The 15,160-nt window shown below is 39.5% G+C and overlaps 1 protein-coding gene and 1 long non-coding RNA gene across 2 annotated transcripts in view; both read right to left on the reverse strand.

Annotated features, from left to right (window-relative positions):
- Window positions 1-15,160, reverse strand: part of LOC144650224 (uncharacterized) — a 196,785-nt gene that overhangs the window by 9,953 nt on the left and 171,672 nt on the right. The window lies entirely within an intron of this gene.
- On the reverse strand, window positions 5,724-6,685 carry LOC144651581 (uncharacterized). The gene is made up of 3 exons (XR_013570346.1): window positions 6,562-6,685; window positions 6,222-6,287; window positions 5,724-5,765 (listed from the first exon to the last, which is right to left on the reverse strand). It is a non-coding gene; the product is annotated as an uncharacterized LOC144651581 (long non-coding RNA).

Below are 15,160 nucleotides of genomic sequence, written 5' to 3' on the forward strand. Positions count from 1 at the left end.
TTAAGCCAGACTCTTCTTGATACCTTCAAATCAATGGACCTCTAAATCTGCAGGGAAAAGAATAAAAAATACAATTGAAAGCAACATTTGCCGCCAACTTGGCGGTAAACAAGTTATCTTGTTTTGATTCAGGAAACATCTATGCAAACAAATGTATCCAAATGAAACAAAAAAGATTCTGTTTGCCAAACTGGAGTCTCCATGCGCACATCTGAATCTAAAGGAAATGTACAGTAAACAAGTTAAAATTTTTGAGGGGCGACTTTTCGTTCAACTTGTTAAGCTATTACGCAGAGCACCGCATGCAAAACAAGGTAACACTTAAACAGAAGAAAGAAAATACTAGAATGAGAAAACTTACCACTCATGATTTCTTGTTTAATCCCTGAAACATAAAAAGTGGTGGTCTTTTTAAGTTTTCCTTTCATGTATGTGAACAATGCAGCATTTACAATTAAGCTTAATCTTGTGTGAAAGAAGTCAAACCTTTCCGTAGCACATAGCACTAAAGGTTGCCCTGTAAGTTTATTTGGTGTGACAAATTGATAAAAATGCATTGAAATCTTTCGCAAAATGTTATAAAGAAGGCTTACCGACTTCACTGGTGAACGCCATGATACAAAGCTCTTTAGCTTTTTACTTCCCCACTTCAAAGACAAGTGCTTCGGTATCTGGGCAAGGTTTTTATACTACCTTTGACGTACGTAGCACGTGATCCCTTTTTGATGACTGACACAAAAAGGACTTTGGTCTTCGATTGGCCAGATATTGACCATTAGTTCTCAGACTGATTAATAATTCATGAATTGACAAGCCAATCAGGATACGCCAATTTGGTCAGGTCCGTGTGGTTTGAAACCCCGATGAAACACTGGACAGAGGCCTTTCCAGGATAGTTTGACAAAACGTCAAACCCTTGTGATGCAGGGTTATCCTAAATTAAATATTAATTACACAAACACCGACGTGAATAGACAAGCTTTATTAATCCCAAAAGGCAATTACAGAAACTGAGAAAAAAAAAATTGATTTCCTTCCAGTTATTCATTTTTGGCTTATCCGTTTACATTAATACTAATGGTACAATTGAAGGCGTGAGCGCAAGAAACGCACTTTGAGTTTTGGCCAAATTGAAAATAGTCACAAACAACTCCAAATTTCGCACGCAAGTTCGTTTACCTGTGCTTAACATTGATCTGTATTCATTACGTATGCAAAGAACAAAGGCGTTTTGCAAAGCTTACGTTCTCCACAGTCAGCCAGCAGCATGAGTTTCTCGACACATCGCGTGTAAATCTTTCCTTCTAGCGTTATTTAACTGTCTGGGGAGGTTGAAAAACGTGTCAGAGCCATGCTTTTAGTTTCTAGCCACCATTTTGAGGATTCGCTTTAAGAAAAGGACTGGATAACACATTGTGACGCAATGTGACCTGATAGGTGTCACGTGAGAGGAAAGAGAAAAAAATGGCCGTTTGTTCCTGAAAATCATTTGAAGCCTTTGGTTAGTTTTAGCGTAAGTGCGGCTGCCAGGTGGTTGAAGGACATCATTAAGTCTGAATACCCGTAAGTTTACAGCATCGCTCGAAGAACTGAGTGATGTTTCTGCCTTTGTTTTGTACAACAGCTCTGTTTAGCGCTTCAGAAAAAACGTTGCACAAACCGAGATAATTTTGAGCCTGGCCAAATAGAGAGCCTAAAACAAGAGGTTTCTTGCCGGGAACTTCGTCAACGCGAGTTTTGCAGGATCCGCTTGGGTGCTGCCGCGACAAAGTTGCCGAGAAGTGACCTGGTTTTGGACTTTAAAAAATTCTTTATATGTTCCGCAGGGCACCTTCCCTTGGCACAATTTTTTCTGTGTCTCATTAAATATTCATCAATCAATCTATCGATTCGTGCGAACGAAAACCTCATAAGTTTATCTTGTTTTTGCGGGACTTTGTAGATGTGTGATACTGTAAGGAGTGGAGATAGAAGTGAGAGCAAGCCGGCGGCACTCAACTGAAAGCAAAACTAGTATAATGATACAACACGAGCAAACATATTCAATCAACAATCAGTCTTTATTTCACTTTCACCTCGGCAAATTACAGCTAACGGTAACAGAGTAAAATAGTCTTGCCCAAAACAACAAAAACTAGCTAACCGCAAGCAGACTGCAGAAAAAGCTAGCTGCAAGCAAACTGGCGTGAAAGCTTACTGCATTAAAAGCGCGATCTAAAGGTTGAGGCTGACTCTGATCCTAAACTTAACTTGAAACGGCTTAACCCTAATCCCTGGGGGTTAGTGTTAAGCTTTTTTTTGCGTTAGGGATAAGTCTGTAACCCTTATCTGAAACTCTGACCCCCGACCCTAAGGCTTTGGGGTTACCTTTTGCGTTAGGGTTAGGACTGTAACCCTAAAAATTTAGCTGACTTCATCGTTTTGAGAAACAAAAGGTTTCCTTTGTTTATCGTTTGCAAAAGAAAAGACAAAAGAAGCCGCGCGAGCAAAAACCTTGTCTTTTTGCATGTGTAATTTTTCAAAAACGAAAAAAAGACCAGTGAAATGAAAGACAGGGCAGTGTTGAGCACACGTAAACGAACTTGCGTGCGAAATTTGGAGTTGTTTGTGACAATTTTCAATTTGGTCAAAACTAAAAGTGCATTTCTTGCGCTCGCGCCTTCAATTATTGAAATATGGACATGACATAAAACAAGTACTTGCTGAACTACCTACTTCTATAGTAGTTTCTGACACCTCTTTACTCAAAGAAACATGACTTGCAGAGCTGCACTTAGGTGCCAATATATCGGAAACCTCAGTGGACCTCATTTCACTGACCTTCTCATATTTAAACAACGCATTCGATCTATGACCTGTACGGTCCCTAATTAACTTCTCTTCGACACCTGCGTTAAATAATGTTGACGCACACGTTACGCGGAGGCAATGACTACTCTTAGGCTTAAAACCTGCTTCCTTGCACATTGGCGGCAGTATTCCATTGAGTTTATTGATTCCCACTGCCTGTTTATTGTAGGCCAAACGTTTGGAATTTGGCTTTAAGTTAAACGCTGTAATCTCACTAGAAATCGACTGTACTAAACCAATATACATTCGATACAATTCGACTAAACAAGATTCGTGTTTCTTATTCAGAGGATGACAAACATGCTTCACTACCCGCGGCTCATATTTCAAATCGGTAAGGCCACCGTGAAATGTTTTCGCTACGTTCTCTTCAAACGATTAAATTTACTACCACGCTCAAAAGTTGCTACTGTAATATTTCTATGTTCACCTCCGCGAAGCCCGAACAACTTTTCATTATAAACGTATACTGTATAAAGCAATGATTTAACTGACTGACAACCTAAAAGACCCATTTCCCAGAACTTGTTTTCTTCTTCCTGTGTCACCGGCAACTTTTCCGCCTTCTTATTCTGAAGAGCGACTCCTGTCCTTGTTGCGTCCTTCATTTCAGTGTCAAGCGCGGAGCGTAAAGTCATAAACCTAGAAAATAAAAACAAAACCCATTACAACAACTGTGTAATTTGAATACTATGTGCGTCTCTTGCTTGAAATTTTCAGTTGTCATACCTCTTGTCAGATGTATTCAGCGGATGTATATCCTCGCTTGGTTTCTGTTCTGCCATGAAGCAACAAATGCCTGCAATTATTCCTTATAGGGTTTTCGGAGTTAACGTTCTTTGGATCGCTTCGTGTGAGCCAATTTTTAGTGAGCCAATAATTCATGGACAACACACTCATCTCGACCAAAGGTGTGTCCAACGACTCAACTCGACAATAAAAGCACTCGGCCATTTCATCAGTTTTCTCATTTTTGGAAACCCCGTTGAAACACGATGCACAAGTTTTTGAAATATTACTTAAATAAATGGGGGAGGGGGGGCCAAAATGAGGAAAAGAATCTGATTTCGGGTACGCGAGAGATCGTCTTGACCGAAATCCCCTACTTTCGAACTGAGGATACTGGATCTCTCTAACTTTAGTCCTGGTGACAACGACTTTAAACAAGCCAAACTTCTGACTTTCCCTCCGCCATGGCCTTCGAGTGAACAGCGCTGAACTTATGTTGTTGACCAAGAAATGTTGTAGTCTCGTTTTGACACAGGTCTTTGGCGGGAAAAAAGGACTGGTGTTCACGGTTCGAGTGTCCTGGCTGTAACTTGTTATCTTAAGCTGCGTTCACACTAGGCCGAAACATGATTAGTCTGATCACGAATGAAACATGTTTCGTTGTGAAAAGTGTTCACATTAGGCAGTGCATTGCGCGAATCATGATTGAAACATGATTACCGTATTTACTCGAATAAGCGCCGCAGTTTGGCCCAAAAAGTTAATAAGCGCCGCTCCCGAATAAGCGCCGCCCCCGAATATTCGATGAATTCTGTTAAACTAAAAACAAAGCAACTTTTAAACAAACTTGGAAGTTTCTTTCCAGCAAAAGCGATGTTTTGCAGTTCAAAGTGATTGTTTTACCGCTCGCCCATTAGCTTTTCTATCCAACTTTCTTACAACGCGTAGTTCCGTAAATGTTTTGAAGGCCGTGAACTTTGCCACTTCTCCCTTCAGCAAGAGACGAATACTGAGAACCAAAAGACGCTATTTTCAATTACTGTCAAAGATTAGATTCTTTCTGGCGGCCAAATTTTAAATAAGCGCCGCCCTCGAATAAGCGCCGCATTTGAGGCGCGAAAAATTTAATAAGCGCCGCGGCGCTTATTCGAGTAAATACGGTAGTCTGATCATGCAACTACCTCACGAGGTAGTTTCAATCATGATCAGACTAAACAAGTTAAAAATGGCGGACAGGCGGTGAGGAGGCAAGCGCCCAAAAGCTTCAAATTTGGGCTTTCCATGCGACCAAATGTTTATTTAAAATATGGGCTAATAAAGCGATCCAATATGAATTATCGGTGATGGATGGGAAGCAGAATATTTGGCAGAATATCGCCACGAAAGTTTACGATTCGGCTACAAGCGCACAGCATTACAGCATTGCAATGCAAAAACAAACTTTACAAAATAAAAATCTTCTGTTACCGACTGATAGCGAAAATTCTGACAATACTGTCTTCTTGCTAAACGCTTAAAAGCCCTGCTTCATCGAAGGGCTTGAAAGTAGACAGAAATACAAAGATTTAATGGAAACTTTATTGTAATTTCAAGCTATATTTTTACGGTTGAATAAAGTGTAAAGATTTATGCAAGAACCGTGAAACCGCATAAATTACACACCAGGCATGAAACGTGTTTGAACCTGACACCTAATGTGAACAATGCAATAACAAGCATGTTTAGGTGAAACATGTTTCGTTGAAACACGTTTATTCTTAACATGTTTCGGGTTAAATGTGAACGCAGCTTTAGACTGAAAGCCTAGAACATGCGCGCTTGGACTCGCACCAAATAAGAAAAAGAGCGCAGAAAGAGCATGTGGAAGCTATATTTAGCCATCTTTTTAATGTCAAGCTTGAAGCCCCAACTTTACTGTGTTCAAAATCAGGGTATTAAATTACCTTCTCCGTCTTCGCGGTCTGAAGAGTCACCTTTCATTCCGTTATTAACGGGAAAACAAAAATTAGAATTGATCAGCTCATTGACTCAATGTTTAACAAGTTGTATATATTTACCTTCCATGTTAACGCCTTTTTAAGTTTCGAGTTATATGCCAAACTGATCGTGCTAACTGTGAGTTGAAAAGTCATGGTGTGAATAATTACCTTCACTTTCAGCATTTTCTGAAGAATCGTGTTCTGTTTCTTTATGGTATAAAAAGGAATAAAAGCAGATTTAATCACTTTGTTGGCTTCTATTATCAACATTCTATCCTAAGTGCAAATACACGCTCTGATTGAATCATCTAAATACGGTATGCAAAATGTGGTAAGACGTACTTAATGATTTCTTTGATTTTGGCACATTGGCCACATAAAGCCGGACATGGCTCACCTGAAAAAGTCAGGTGCAACCAGTCATCATTGTGGGGACGCTTCAATTTAAGGGCAGATAAAAATGAAAAGGGATTTGGATTTAATTCACAGTTAGCCCATGATAGCTACTATGGTAAGTTATCCGCACTTACTGGGTCAATGAGTCAATCAGCTTCATAGTTAGTTGGGTGACCCTGGGAACGAGGTTGGGGTGGTCCGTCTGTTTTCTTGTAGGGTAACACAAGTAATGTTTTGTTAAGTAAACTTTGATACATATAATGACACCAAATGGAACGCTTCCCTTCTGCGAGGTGTCATTTCCTCGTAGGCTTTTGTTGTTTCTGGAGTCATCTGAAAACCAACAAACATTGTTTCCTTAACCGAAAGGGAATTGGTTATTTGAAATTTGTATCCGTTAGTCGATGTCAAGAATACATAGCACCGATCAATGTCCGAATTTAATTTTTCTTTTTAACCATACGTTTTTACGTTTATTAGATGCATCAAATAGTAAGACAAATTCAAATTCTCACCTCCTTTTGCTTTAAATCTAGCAGCCGTTAACTAACCAATACTTTGTCCCAGACAGATGTTCGTTGTTTAAAAAAAGAATTCGCAGGCTTACCATAATTATTTTATTTAACACATTTTCTGAAAGCCCTGCGCGGGCTATCTTAAAACATCTCTTCTTTGTCTTGTCTCCATCGTCAAACTTAACTGGTGTGTTGACATCTGTTTTAATATTGTCGACAAAATGTCAGGACGTCCTATTAAAATAAGAATTAAACAATAAACTGGATTGACGAAAGCAGAGAACACATTTTTACCATAGGAGTCAGGGGCGTTCCTAGCCTTTTTTGTTTGTAAGCCCTGGCGTGGCATAATTCAGAATATTGGCAATATGGGCGTGAGATCCCCCAAAATTTAAGTACTTTGAGGTGCAATCTGGATGCTTAAATTTGGCAAATGCCAGGATTCCATATTGAACAAGAAATATTAAACAAAATGCCGCTGTGGTCAAAGAAGTAACGAGAACGTCATAAAACAATAGGTTTAACTAGCAAATCTGCACGTGCATCATGCATTTTCCTTCATTTCTTTGCCGTTTTCTGCAAAACAACAACGTTCAATTCAAGGTTTAAAAGAGAACGTGAGCACACAACGGTTAATTTTCTTTTCTCTATCTGAACTTAACACAGTCCCTACGAATTCGGCTCACTCACAATTCAGTCCCATTAGACAAATTAAACAAGTTGAAATAAATACGAAGTAACAAAACTTAATGACCTGACTAGCGACACATTGGTTGCAATCATATCTGAAATCTTAGTGGAACTCAAAGAAATTTGCCAGACAGCTGTTTCGTCCATGGCAATAATGTCACTATGACTGTAGCGAAACCTGTTTTGCTGCCGTCTTACTTGTAGGAAAAAGCAATAAGCTTGTCAATAAGTCTGCCTGGGTCTTTCTGCCATTCAGCGGTTCTGCGCCTAACATTTATGGCCATGAACTTTTGGACCCAGCGATTACTTGCAATCAAAGATGGAGAAACTTCTTTTTCTTAAAACTCGAAGGCCGTGCATTCATGCACCCACTCTAACAGCTCGTCTTCCAGGCCAACATCAAATGGTTTTCTTCCTCCTTCTTCAAGACGTTTTCTCTTGTTATCTGCAGCCTGCAGTTGATCCTTGGCTCTTTGCCATTCACGTATTCTCTTACGAGCTACATTGAAATTTTTTGCCGTCTTAGAGATGCTTTTGCTTTCTTCGGCAAACTTGATAGCTTCTAATTTATATTCTGCTGAATACGAACTTATTTTTTTTACCGGCATGCGACTGAGATGCATCAGTCTCCGTGCTGCAACACAAAGGGAAGATAAGAACGTGATTCATGTGATTTAAATCTCTTTAAACATTGGAATAAAATATGCCCACTTTCCAGCATAATTCAAGACCATAATGAAGGAGGGACAATCTATAGGTTGAATTGTGTTGCTTTGCAAGATTTAACCGACGTTACAAGCGTCAGTTCGCAGATAATATTTGCATCGGCCGAGAAGTCTACGATAGTCGGACAAAACACGTAGGAGAATAAAGCAGTTTTACAAATGCCGTTCGCAGTGATACTCACTAGTTAAGTTTTCAACAAATGTTTCAAGTTTCTGATTTTTTGGGTACACGAATCGCACACACAGACAATTTTACAAATTGTTTCCCAATTTGTTTTGTACATCATTGTCAATACTTGTCCGCGGCTCCCATCGCGATTTGACGCTTCAAATAAATTATCCATTGATATGCGACCCCATTTACCAGTTCCACATTTTACCAAAAAACTACACTTGCAGGTACGGCAACATTCACTCACTTTGTTTACAACTTTGTTCAAAATCAATTCGCGAGCGTTCGATCGATCTATGAAGAGCCATATGCATCGATGTATTGTCACTGGAAGTGAGTTGTCATCAAGTTGTCATATTTTGAGGGGCCGGATTTGAAATTCAATGGCTTGCCTGCAGGCTCTCAATTTTTATGGCGGGCTCGCTTTGCTCGCCGATTGCGCCTTCGGCACACGTGGGATCGTGCCTTAGGTGATTGAAGAGTACAATTATGGTTGCCCCCAAATAGAGAGCCTGCTCGCAGGCTATAAAGACAAATGAATTTCAGTAGGTTCTTTTTAGTGGTATACAAAATGTTGCCGTGCTATGAGCAGATATTTGTACAGTCGACTCCCGAAAACTCGAACCCTCGTTAACTCGAGCCTCGCGCTAACTCGAACCAAAACCTATTTCCCCTGGATTTCCGTTATACATTCACTGTAATTTTACCCTCGGTAACTCGAACCCTCGATAACTCGAATCTCCCGCTAACTCGAACCAACTTGCGTTTCCCTTCAGGTCATTTTCTATATAATTTTACCCTCGATAACTCGAACCATGTCTGTCAATACGTGAAAAGTCAAAACAAAGTTTGCTTTAGTCCAAAACGTTGAATTTATTTTTAAATAAAAACGTTCAGGAGTTAGAACGCCTCCCAAAACACGAACTATGCCACGTCATTGCCGTGTTAATTCACACGTCCAGTTCGTTGGTGGAGGTTGATACGGATTATTGTCCTTCTTTCAAATCAGACCTTGGAAAACTTTAAAGGATTATCGCCAGGGCGAATTAACTGACTATTTATCGAAAAGTAAATCGCATAAACTCTGTATCAGAAGCCTATAGCTTTAGCGTTGTTCTCTCTGAAACCTGCAAAGTTTGCAGCTAATTTGCTTTGCTTTACGTTGCATTCTGATTTATACCTGACAGTGATTTAGAAATATATTGTTCCTTTTTGAGTCTAATGCTTGCGTGCGCTTTGCGCATGCGCATTAGACTCTTTGTAGTATGAAAAAAGCTGTTAGCAATCCCAAGGGAATGGTTCGGGATCGATAATCGTTCGCTGTAATGTAGAAAACAATGACCAGCTGCAAGATCGGACTCCGTACGGACACGCACGATTAGTTTCAATTAAAAACAGCCAATCAGCGACACGTGTTCCCACGCATAATTAAAAGTTCTTTTTCAAGTCACGATTATTCAACACTTGCACAAGACGAAATAATTTTCCAGTTAAGGCATTTGTAAGCTTTTTATGAAAATAAAACTTCGTTTAAAGGTCACTTAAGCACTTGTGTTTTCGTCTTGCTTAAAAAGCAAAACGTCTTTGAGAAAAAATATTTCGACGGCGATTCGCGTTTATTTACACAATGTGACCAAATGTTTATTTTGAGAAAACAGAAAACTTTACCTCGTATTTTGTATTTAAGTCATTCGAATTTTTTTCTTTCACAGTGCAAACGAAAACCTTCAAAAATAAAAGATGTACATGGATAAATGTAAATCAAGCTACGTGACTAAATCAAAATGAGTTTGTTTGGCCGCTTTGCCGCTTTGCAGTATTACACTGTCCCGGGTCTTTGCATGTCATTGCCATACACTGAAATCGAATTTCATGCTTTTATGACTCTCAGAGATCTCAAGTTCTTCTTACAGCTAGAAAAATCATAAAATGGTTACAATAATATGGAAGTGATGATTCGCAAAATTTGTACATCACGATAAACAGTCTTCGCTCCTGTGTATCCTAGCTCAATAATAATTGCCTTCCAGCGTTCAAAAGGTCATCATTATATTGACGAAAGCATTTAAACCCGTTTTTAGGAAAATCTGTCACTAAGTGTTTACAGTACAATGGAGTAACAGTCACTATTTCAAGTGCTTTTATTGCAAAATCTGTTTCAAGAGTCATCATCAAAATGGTGAAAAATCTGAAAGAAAACGATGTGAAGTTCTTCAACCCTTGTTGTAATGAACATGATTTTTGTAAATCGTCTCGCAATCTTGTCCAAATGTTTAATCGTTTCTGCTTATACGGACAATACTGAAGAAGTAACATCAACTCCTGTCCATATATACTTTCAATTTTGTGAAGCATATAACATTTATTACCGTTCGTTTTCATCCATAATCATCCACGATGCCCCTAGCTTGCTATATGTGTTCGGGAGTTTTTAAACTCCCGAACACATACCTCTAACCAATTTTAACCGGCTTACGAAACCCGCGCAATCTGTATCACTATGCCATAAAGCATTAGACTCATGTCACCCTTGGTGACCTATTTTTTTCTTTCGGTTTCTCTATACCCTAATTAAATTTGTTTATTTAAAATGTACACTGATCTACACTGTTGTATGAATAGAAAATCAGTAAACTCCATTTTTTCTTATTTCATTTGTTTTTAACTCCTGATAACTCGAACTCCCGATAACTCGAACCATTTTCAATTTCCCTTGAAGGTTCGAGTTATCGGGAGTCAACTGTACTTAATTTTTGCACTCATTGCTTGAACATTCAGCCGAATCCATCTTCAAACAATGCTTTTTTACATACTTCCCAATATGTACAACTCTGATATTGGTGATTCTTTGCAACTGTGGCACAGTTAAGGAAATGTTACTTGTGTTACAGTGCCAAGTGTAGACTGGAAGTGATTGTTTGATTTAAGGAGGCTCGATGTAGTTTTTTTAGCCGAAGGGTGGCTCTTTTGAAAATTAAAATTATCTAGGAAGCCATTGTTCGATTTTTGCCTAAATACACCATAATGTTCAAATATGACCAAATTTTAATTTTTTACCCGTCACTTAGTCACAAAGGCTACCATACCAACGATTGACGTTTTCTTTTTTTCTCAAACAAGCTTGATTTTCTCGAAATCTAGATTGACTCTTGGTGTTTATTTTTTGATATGTTAAAGTTTAGTAGATTGACTAACTGTTGACGAAATTTTAGAAAAATCTGTAAGAGCAAAACAACTACCGTTCGGTTAAAAAACTACATCAAGCCTCCTTAAACCAGTCTAAAAGTTCATAAATGTGACATAAATTACATAGGGCCACAAATGCCCCAGACAGACCATGGTCATTCATGGCTGTCCACCAACAAGACATAGCTGGGAGCCAGTGAAATGAAAACAACAGTCTTGTCACACAGTATTAAAAAGCAAGCTGTCTTTGCTTGTTGGGAAGCTAGTTCCAAGTGGTAAGGCAGAGATGCCGATGGCACTTGCTTCTTTGAAATACTGACAGGGAGCTCAATACCTGCAGAAACATTTCCCATATAATTTAGATGAGAAATAGCTCCCGTCACTCCATACATCTGAGGTATTCCACTGTTGATTCTGTCATAAACATTATTTCCCATCAGCATGCCAGAAACCGTGTGGTGAACTAAAGTTTGGTTAAGAGGTTGCATTGGGTTAATAGAATTAGGTTGGAAAGGAAAAAAAACAGTTTTGCTATAAAAAAGTGCGATGAAGGTACATCCATTGCTGCCATTATAGTGGTCTAGGGAAGTTGTAAACTTCTGTTGCACTGTAGCTGGAACAAACAGGTTGAGAGTCGGCAAATTGGATGTTTGAGCGTCGTGGTGTGCTTCTTCAGTATCTGATTGCCTGGATTGGGTGTTCGGGGCAGAATGATGAGTTGGCTGTGTAGTGATGTGGGAAGGCCTAGGTAGACCTCCCATTCTGGCGAGGTGTAGTATTCTTCTGCCCCATCTGTTGATGGTATTTCCTGGTCTGCAGTGTTGTCATCATCAGGTACAACATCCTCTTCTTTATCTTCTTCACCACTCACACAATTTTTTTTAGCAATCCTTTATTGAAGCTTTCACTAAGATTCTTTGCAATCTTCCTTAGGGGACCGTCACACAGTGGACAACAGCCATTAGCTGGTAAGCATGCCATATGGAATGTATGAAAGCAAGCAAGAATTTGGATATCCTGTAAACTTGTGATGCGGCACACTGGTGAGTCACAGGAAACAGAGGGATCGGGCTCCAGTCCAGGTTCCATTTGAGACAGGTTGTAACTCAAAGGGAAGCACCTTGTGTCCACATCCTTATTAAATGTCGGTAAGTGATAGTGTACTTTGCCTTAAGGTTTACAGTTGAATAACACTCCTGATTTACCTGAAAAATATTAGCAATTGATAATTTACTAATAGATAAAATTAATTAAGTATTTTAAAATTTTAAAATTATTTATGCGCACAAATTGAAATATTTTAGGATAATTTTTTTGCACACTGATTACAGCCAAAACAAAACTTAGAAGCCTTTCCAGGGTTTCTTGCTATCCTCTTGAATACGCCTTGCAGAAACTCTGCTAGGCTTCTCTGTACTTGTCGTACTGATCGCACATTCTCTGTATTCTGGCATATGTTGCCTATAGCACTGATTAAGGTGAAAATACTTGGGTGAATCCAGAGATATCAGTCTCCTGTGACCGAAGGTGCATGTGCTCCTCTCCATTTCCATGTAACGCATGAAGCATCGCTGACCTTCAGTTGCGGCACAGGTACTTTGACAATGTTTTTTCACATCCCTACATAATTACAAGGTGTTATCCTCTGCTACGTAACTAATTCATGCCAGATAATGATTCGAGAATTCAGTCCATGTGTATTTTGGCTAAAAGTCAAAGTTCAATACTTCTATGCAATTGGGAGGAAACAAAGGTAGAACAATATCTAATTAAAAAAATGGGATTAATTGAACTTGATGAACATAGATTTATATATTTTTTATTTTCAAGGTTTTTTTTAAATATAAAAATAAAGAACTGTGCTTTAATTTTTGCTAACGTTCATTGCCGTGACATTAAAGTGGGGCGCGGATTATTTTCCAACTATTGCTAGAGACATCAATATATTGTCTCGTTAGTTCTTTTCATTTTGAAAATATTTTTTCCTTCTGTTATAATCGAAGGCAACTCTTTCCCCATTTCATGTGAATTCATGTGGCCGTAAATGTAAATGCCTTAATAAATTTCAGGTTTGAGCGGTTATTTCATAATTTTCACCACTCTTCTCTAACCACAAAAAGATGACCTCAATTAAACCAGAGTATCTGATGGATTCTAAGAAAATTGGCATACCTTGTATGTTTCTAACGTTTGTTATGTATATGTGACACAAAGAAGTGCTGATATCTTTCAATTGCGAACATCGCAATACTGTGTATGTCACCAACACTTTCTAAACTTGCTGGCAGATGCTGGATCAGGTGCAGCAACACAACTTGCAGGGACACTGGGAACGCGATTTCCAGATGAGATAGCTCTTGCTGGATGTTTCTGAGCTGCCCTCTTCTTGCTGAACATTGGACGGGCATTTGCAAGGCCGCCACCGTGTCCACAAAGCGGAAAACGGCACCATGCTGTTCATCTTTTAGCATTTCTATTAGGCAGAACTTAAGAATGCTGCTGGTGAATGCCTGGTGGAAAGAAATAATGCAAATTGAATAAACAAATTCACATGAGCGCACATCAGTCCTGGAGGAAAAAAGACATTAACCAGTATTTTAATTTCAATATTTGACAAGGAGGCATTGTTTAGGTCGAAGGGGATACTTTCCACTCCTCGCTATTATTAGACCTTATGGTTTTGTGTCGAATACATTGAAAGGAACGTATGTTGTTACCTGAAACCAATCGTAGGACTTATGACAACTTTGACTTTCGAACATGCAAACGTTCAGTCTGAAGCCAAGCCCAATTGGGGCCAACATGTGTGAACGTCTGTGATCTGCAAGTTTTATTTCCGCCTGCGTGAGCGACCACCCTGCTTGTGGCAGGGGGGCATCAGAAACGTCCTCCAATGGGCAATGTAATGTCGCTTTGTTTACACCATTAGCTCTTGCATTTTCATATGCGATTCCATATTGGTGCTGGAACTCCTGAGTTCGTGCCTGCTATGGGGGCCGTGATTCTTCTGCACGGAAAGGGAATCGCTGGACGTTTGTAGGTGAAAATGTACGCAAAGGGTGGTCCGATGGCAGGAATCTTTGCGAGTCACTGTAGACCATTATGGATATGGTGCTGAGATATGTTCCAGCCTTGGTAGGCATTTGCACCAAGAGAGTCTAAAAACATTTGCTGACCATCATAGTCGAGTACATTAAGGACACATCTGGCTTTAAGGTTGAAGGATTGGCCTGAGTCAGAGTCGAGATGCTTCTATACCATCTTTTAAAACGACTGGGTGTATTTGGACCTGGCAGTATTGACCATAGTAGAATGCGGTTGTCAGCAGATCACAGTGGCTTCAGGAAGTTCAGAATCTGAAGTGAAATAGGACACATGCTGTATTTTGGATTTGTTACTTTAAAAGATTGTACAGAGTCAGCACTAAACGAAAGCAGCACATTACGTGGATCGCTGTCCAGTGGGCCGCCGTTGGAAAATATATTCCGCCAAAAATGGGTGTCGTGGATGTAGAATACTATATCGTCTTCCTCTCTTGCTTCCCCCTTGACAGTATGGTACTCTACCAGTTTGGCGAGCACGAGAGACATGAAAATCTTCTTAAGTCGAGAAATGAGGGGTACCACTGAATAAGATATCGACTTTACCCGTTCCTCCCCACATTTTGGGTAATGTGCACCACTATACGAAATACACTCATTGGAGCATATCTCATACGATTTCCATCAGGTAAGGCTTAACCATTTTCCTAGCTTGCTTAAAACTTGTCGGGAATCGTACTTCACCTGCCATTGCCAAAGACATAAGATTCTGTATTGGCTGCAGCAGCTCACTAACGGCTGCCTTTGAGACACCTGGGTATTTTGAGAACCAGTTAAGAAATGTCACGGCAACATCAAGTTGGTTCACCTTAGACCC

This window comes from Oculina patagonica, chromosome 4 (genome assembly GCF_052425735.1).
Source record: "Oculina patagonica isolate OP01 chromosome 4, crgOcupat, whole genome shotgun sequence".
Lineage (NCBI taxonomy): Eukaryota > Metazoa > Cnidaria > Anthozoa > Scleractinia > Oculinidae > Oculina > Oculina patagonica.